Here is a 7,445-nt window from a genome sequence, read left to right on the forward strand (position 1 = left end):
ACATAAATCCTTCTCTAAAGTGACGTAACACAACGGTGGCATTCTGCTAAGGGAGGGACGGCAGCTCTGGGTCTCGCCTAGCGTACGTAATACCGCTCACGAAGACGGGAAGAGAAGGCGGGCGGTGGCGGAGGAGTAATGGTCGCGTGGGTTGTGACGGAGGCTGTGCGGCAGAGAAGGCCATCGAATTTTTTAAACTAGGTCACTTTACGCTACCTCTCTCTCTCTCTCTCTCTCTCTCTCTCTCTCTCTCTCTCTCTCTCTCTCTCTCTCTTCAATCCATTTTCAGTTTTAATGAGTTGAGTGAAAGTGGTATTCCCATTCATTGATATTTTGTTTCCAGCACGTGACGGCCTCCCTCTCCCCTTCCTTCCCTCCCTTTCTCTACATCTACCCTCCGTCCCTCCGTCATTTCGTTATCTTTCCTCTCCCCGCAGCCTACGTGCATTATCACAGCAGCATACCACAGTAACTAGCAGTGACGCGTGCTTGTCCTCCCCCCCTCAGACATATTTCCCCTGAATTCCATTTGGGGATGACAATATTCTGTCAAATAAAGTTGAATTTTGGCCAGGATTTACGAGAGGCGTCTGGTGCTCGAATTGAGGTTTGCCACGTTACCTCTATCGATCGGCAGGTTAATTAATTTAGTTACTGGAGCATAAGGTACAGTGGCTGTGTGTGTGTGTGTGTGTGTGTGTGTGTGTGTGTAAAAGTAAGAAATTATGATTATTTAGATTGTAAAGATCTCAAATTTCTTTCATATGTGCATCTCCACACACACACACGCACACACACACACACACACACACACACACACACACACACACACACACACACACACACACACACACACACACACACACACACACACACACACACACACACACACACACACACACACACACACTCACTCACTCTCACTCTCACTCTCACTCTCTCTCTCTCTATCTATCTATCTATCTATCTATCTATTTATCTATCTATCTATCTGGCTCTCTATTTATCTCGTATCGAAATATCTGCCATCTATACTTTTCATACTGAAGAGAGAGAGAGAGAGAGAGAGAGAGAGAGAGAGAGAGAGAGAGAGAGAGAGAGAGAGAGAGAGAGAGAGAGAGAGAGAGAGAGAGAGAGAGAGAGAGAGAGAGAGAGAGAGAGATATTCAACGATCTCGCACTAACACAAAACTCACACTTCAACAAATCATGCAAATTTGAAGTGAAATTGAAATGGAATTCTATGTCGTCTCAGCAATTTACCATTTTTTATTCTTATTTCCCCAGGTGAGTGGCGGCGGCTGCAGGTGAAGAGAGGAAGAGTGAGAGAGAGAGGGAGAGGGGGAGAAGGTGATGGTCGACTAGGTGAGCCATGGCAAATGTTGACTTGGATTCCAGGTGAGTGTTTGGGGGGTGGGGGATGCGGGAGGGAAAAAGCGTAGGAGTGGTAAGAGACATGAGGTTCTTAAGACGCGTGGGAACGGACGGTAATGCCTTTCCGATTACCTTTTTCAGTAAGACTTGAGGATCTTTCAGCGAGACTCAAACTACGGGGAAAAAATGGGGAAAATGCTGCTTCGTTGTCTCTCTTTTTCTTGTGCACGTTTATTTATTCTATTTTTTTTTTATCTATTTTTAGTGATGAAAGGAAGGTGGTTACTGGTTGTTGTTTTTTGAGTTGTTATGAAGTTGTCAGAAATCAAGGAATTAATCTCTTGTACTTAGTGTTCCATATTGTTTAGTCTCTCTCTCTCTCTCTCTCTCTCTCTCTCTCTCTCTCTCTCTCTCTCTCTCTCTCTCTCTCTCTCTCTCTCTCTCTCTCTCTCTCTCTCTCTCTCTCTCTCTCTGTCAGTAGTCTTCTTATTTATATATAAACAACAATAAAAAAAAAAAAAACTGTGTTGTCGTGAATTGCTAGGTGGTTTTCAACAGAGTAGATAATTCAAGCTCAGAATGACATGGTTTGCGTTGGTTGGTCTTGTGTTAGTAATGGCACACAGGGTGACAGGATGATTTTGACGGAAAAAGAAATAGTAGTATTGTTTTCCGCTTGCATCTGTATTTTCGTGTATGTGCCTTTCGTATTGCTCTACCTCACATGCTTTTAAGTCTTTATTTTTCTTCTCATAACTTCCGTGTTCCTTTTTAAGCCTCAGTTTTTGTGCCTTATGTACGTTTTTCAGTCTCTCGTGGCACCTGTGTTCCCGGAAATGTGTGAGCTTGAATACTTACTTTGCATTTACACTTCTCTTTCCGTGTTCCGTGAGTTGCGCAGGCTTTCGATCACCATGTCAGTATTCCATGAAGGCGCCGCGCTGCTCTCTCCCTCTCGCTTCAAGATGACCACCGCGAGGGGAGCAGAACAGGGTAGATTCTGCTCGAGATTTGGACGTAACTCTGTCGATGCTCCGGAAAAAAAAAGAAAAGGTAGATGAAAAAAAAAGGAAAAAAAAAAAAAGCATCCTCGGTCTGCCAAGCGTCAACAGCCTCCTATCGACCCACTTCACTATAGCTGTTGTGTCGTCGCCACTGCTGCCCTCTCTGGTCATCTGACTCTCTTCCTGCTCTTTTTCCCTGACGTCATTATTGAACCTCCTCACAACCAGACCAGAGTGTGCCCTGTTCTGATTTCCTAGTTGACCTGTATTGTTGTATCACGGTGGCGCCTCTGTGTCTGATCTTTCACGTATACACTTGTTATCACCGGAATGCTGTTATCTTACCACGTCATTTGCGTCTTTCTTACTCGTTGATAATGATTGAAACCTGTGTGTGTGTGAAGATGTAGAATTAGAGACAACTTAAGTGATTCCCGCTGCCTCACGTCCTACTGTCCCTGCCTTACTCTTTCTCCATCTTTCATTTACTCCTCTCCCTCTGCCAGGACTGCTATGGAAGTTGGTGGTGGTGGCGGTGGTAGGGGCGAGTGTTCCTGGCGTCTCTCCAAGAAAGAAAGAAAGAAAGAAAGAAAGAAAGAAAGAAAACGTAGATCCCGGAAGAGTAAACCTGCTAGTGTCACTGACATCACCACTACCACCATCACCACCACTGCCATCACCGCCATCACTGCCATAGTAAAAGTAGTGTTCGTACAACCTCATTTCCTTCTGTACTGAGTCCGTTGATAACATTGATCTCGAGTGACTGATTTACTTTTGTAGGAATTTGGTTGTGTAAAGGGAAGAGCTGCTTTATACTTACTTATCGCATGCTGGAGGTGTAGAAAATTATTAATGTGGCTTGAAATTTTTGATGTGAGTTGTTATTACCACTTCAGAATGCGGTACTGGATTGTGAAAAAAAATACTGTTTATTACTCATTGTAAATCTAAAATGTATTGTTCTCGAAGGAGTTAATGTTGTGTAACCTTTTTTTATTTATTTATTTATTTTTTTTTTTACGTAGGGAAGAGGGCCAGCCAAGGGCAAAAAAAAAAAAAGTTAAAGAAAAACCCACTTGAGTGCTGGCTCTCTAAAAAGTGTATAAAAAGTGCCAAAACCGTCAGCCAAAATTAAGGGAATGATCATCTAATATTTCTATACCCATGAGTTATTATCCTTTACATCTTTCCTTTTGCAACTTCTTGATATTTTCAGCTATCATAGATACTTGAATAGGTTAATGAATAGTGTGACTAAATGAAGCAAGCTAGTCAAAGATCTGTTTTGTACTTGAAATTTATTATATTCACTAGTTTTTTTTATAGAATATTCAAATCCAACAAGATAATTGAAGGACGGTTTGGTGTTCAGAGTCAACTTCTATCCACTTGTTTCCACTTCGACGTTTGAATTTCTTATCGTTTTTCATTTCCCTTTTATCCTATCTATCTCGATTTCATTTTTCATGCAGAGCAACCAGACTTACCTCCCTCGTTGACATTCACGAGTGTCACCTGCATCACTCGGAGATCGGTAAACAATCGCGCAGGTTCAATTCGTAAATTCCTTTCTTTTTGATGATGGACTAAAAGGGTTGCGGAACTCATGATGTTTTCTCTTTTCTTCTTTGTTCCTTTTCCCTCATGTTTATCCATCATTCCGTTTTTGTCTTTTTATCATTATCAGGTTGGCTTCATTTACTGCTCTCCTTTTGTACGAGCGTGTGACATTTATCTATTGTAATGGCTTAGACAGGAGCAGGTGACGACACGAAGCTGCAGAGAGGGCCGGGCAGGGTGTTGAAGGGCTGGGGAGCAACATGATTCATCGCAGTAATTTATCAAGTCCTGCCATTTTTCCTCTACATCTAGCCTCTCCACTCTTCGTTTGAAAATTTATCTACCCTCTCCTTCCTTCCTCACTGCTTTTCTCTCGCATCCTTCTTAATTTTTTATTTGTGGGAGAAGGTTCCTTTTTCTATTTTCCATGATAATTTAAAGTGCCTCGAGGGTTTACGGAATAGGAATGGAAAAATAGAACGTGAGTTGGCTACAGAAGCTCAATGCACACGGTGAAGGAACATCACTCTCAAAAGACCACACTGCCCTGTCACTAAGCACATATGAGGGAGACTTCGTGTTTGTTCTGAACGATCTAAAAGAGAAAGGAAGAAAAATAGAGGAAAAAAAAAATTGCGTTGTATGTCTTTTGAGGATAAATTTCGTCTCCTCAAGCTATATTTCCTTCACCTGTTCAGCTCGCGAAAACAGTTCCTGGCAGTGTGTGTGTGTGTGTGTGTGTGTGTGTGTGTGTGTGTGTGTGTGTGTGTGTGTGTGTGTGTGTGTGTGTGTACTTAGAAAATTTGAGGGTTTTTAAGTTATTTTGCGTGTGGTATGAGGACGCAAAGCTGTTTTCATATTGCCTCAAACTGACTTATCCTTCATCATCCCCTTTGTCTTTATATCCGAGAGATAGAATTATAGAAAGAAAGGGTTCTTTCTTGCAGGCTGTGTGTGTGTGTGTGTGTGTGTGTGTGTGTGTGTGTGTGTGTGTGTGTGTGTGTGTGTGTGTGTGTGTGTGTGTGCATTAATAATTATTAGATTTTGATGAAGAACCAAGCGTCTAAAGAGGCACCTGGCGCGACGAATAATTAGCGGGTTTTATAATTAATTGCATTAGTTTCCATTAAGCACAGAAGCACAGAAACACCCCATCTCTCTCTCTCTCTCTCTCTCTCTCTCTCTCTCTCTCTCTCTCTCTCTCTCTCTCTCTCTCTCTCTCTCTCTCTCTCTCTCTCTCTCTCTCTCTCTCTCTCTCTCTCTCTCTCTCTCTCTCTCTCTCTCTCTCTCTCTCTCTCTCTCTCTCTCTCTCTCTCTCTCTCTCTCTCTCTCTCTCTGTCGTCATTCCTCTACATTCCTTCCCATCATTGTCTTCACACTCACTCCCACGCACCAACTCTCCCAGACTAGTCATCTTCATCATTTCCTTTCCTTCACATTCATTTCCATCATTCATTTCCATCATCTCTCTCTCTCTCTCTCTCTCTCTCTCTCTCTCTCTCTCTCTCTCTCTCTCTCTCTCTCTCTCTCTCTCTCTCTCTCTCGCTCTCGCTCTCGCTTTCTCTCGTTCCAACCCTTTCCATTCCACGAGACATTCCTCTTTTACTCTTCTCAGCTTCCAAATCTCATCCTCTCCACTTTCGTCCTCTCTTTCCATCCTCGTCCTTCACCTTTCTCCCTCTCGTTTCAGCCTCTTATCTTCCACAGTCCTACCCCTACTTCACTTTCTTCCCGGCCATCCCAATCTTCTTTCGGCAATCCAATTAGAATACGAAGAGCAAATTAGTATACGTTAAAACTCGCTGGAAATTTTTTTTAAGTTTCATTCCCCTTCTACAGTTCTTTCTATCCGTTTTCTTTTCCTGCTTGCTATCTTCAGTTTTTCTTTCTTGATCTTCGTTATCGTGAGATCTATATATATTTCTTTTTATTTTTCGGGTTTTTTTTTTTCGTTATTTTGTTTTTGGTCTTTTCTCTCTCTCTCTCTCTCTCTCTCTCTCTCTCTCTCTCTCTCTCTCTCTCTCTCTCTCTCTCTCTCTCTCTCTCTCTCTCTCTCTCTCTCTCTCTCTCTCTCTCTCTCTCTCTCTCTCTCTCTTTCTTTTTTTTTTTTTTATTTAAACATAATTTATACAGAAGAACATGTACCCAAAGGCGCACTGTCGTGTGCTACCTATTCTAAGGGTACTACAATCTATTTCTCTACAATATTTACAAGACTTAAAAATAGATAATATACAAGATGGAGCACTGTTCTTTTCACTTCACTAGCACTATTCACGCACTGCACTACACTGAGTGTCACGTCACAAAGAGTGTCAGAGGAGTTGGCAGTGTCTGTCTCCACTTATGTGCCATCAGTTTGACACTGTGTGTGTTCATCTCCTGGACGTGAGGCACCGCGGCCGTGAACAAGTTCCACATCCTGGAGACGCGTCCTGCGAAGGTGCGTTGATGCTGACACCCGTGGGATCGCGGCACCTCTACGGCGTCACCACCATTGAGCACCGTTCTCGTGCTCCGTGCGGTGACTCTCAGAGGATGACGCAGCCCTGCCAGATGTGGCACTCTTTGCACCTGTGCCTTATGGAACACTACGATCGCCGCCACATCTCTGCGGTGTTCCAGTGAATCAAGGGACGCTCAGGCTCTGGGTGAGGTGGTATTGCAGCATCTACTAGCCGTATGGCGCGGCGTTGGATGCTGTCCAGTCTCCTTCTGTGTGTGGCGGCACAGGACATCCAGGAGAGAGCTGCGTACTCAAGGTGGGGCCGCACCTGTGCCTTGTACAGCAGCAGTCTCCCCTTCCTGTCGAGGAAACTGGCGATCCTTCTGAGAGCGGAGATCCTGTGAGAGGCTTTCTTGGCAATGGATTTGACATGGCTGTCAAACCTCAGCCCTCGATCCACCTCCACTCCAAGTATCTTGACGTCATCTTGGAGTGGGAGAGCAGCAACGCCAAAGACAACTTTCCTGCCATTGCTGCCATGGCGGCTGGGGACCGAGAGACAACCATTGCCTGTGTCTTCTCCGGCGCGAATGTCACTTGCCAGCGAGCACCCCACTCCTCTATCACTCGTAGCTGCTGATTGATGGCCTCAGCAGCCCGCCCACTGTCCTGGCGTGGATAGGTATAGGAGAGGGTGCAGTCATCAGCATAGGCCTTGACTCCTGGCAGTAGCTGGAGAAGATCATCCACGTAGATATTCCACAGGAGTGGGCCAAGAATTGAACCCTGTGGCACTGATGCCTCCACAGGCAGGGACTCAGATGTTTGCCCGTTGACAACCACCTTGAGGCTTCTGTCCTGCAGGTAATTTCCCAGGAGTCGTAGCAAGCCACCCTGGATGCCTTTAGCACGAAGCTTTTCCAGTAATCCGTTGTGCCATACTTTATCAAAAGCTCCAGCTATGTCCAAAGCAACCACTATAGTGTCCTTGCCGTCGTCGAGGGCGTCCTGCCACTGCCTGGTGAGAAGCATCATTAGGTCGGAGGTTGACCTTCCAGG

Source organism: Portunus trituberculatus, chromosome 14 (assembly GCF_017591435.1).
Source record: "Portunus trituberculatus isolate SZX2019 chromosome 14, ASM1759143v1, whole genome shotgun sequence".
In the NCBI taxonomy this organism is placed as follows: domain Eukaryota; kingdom Metazoa; phylum Arthropoda; class Malacostraca; order Decapoda; family Portunidae; genus Portunus; species Portunus trituberculatus.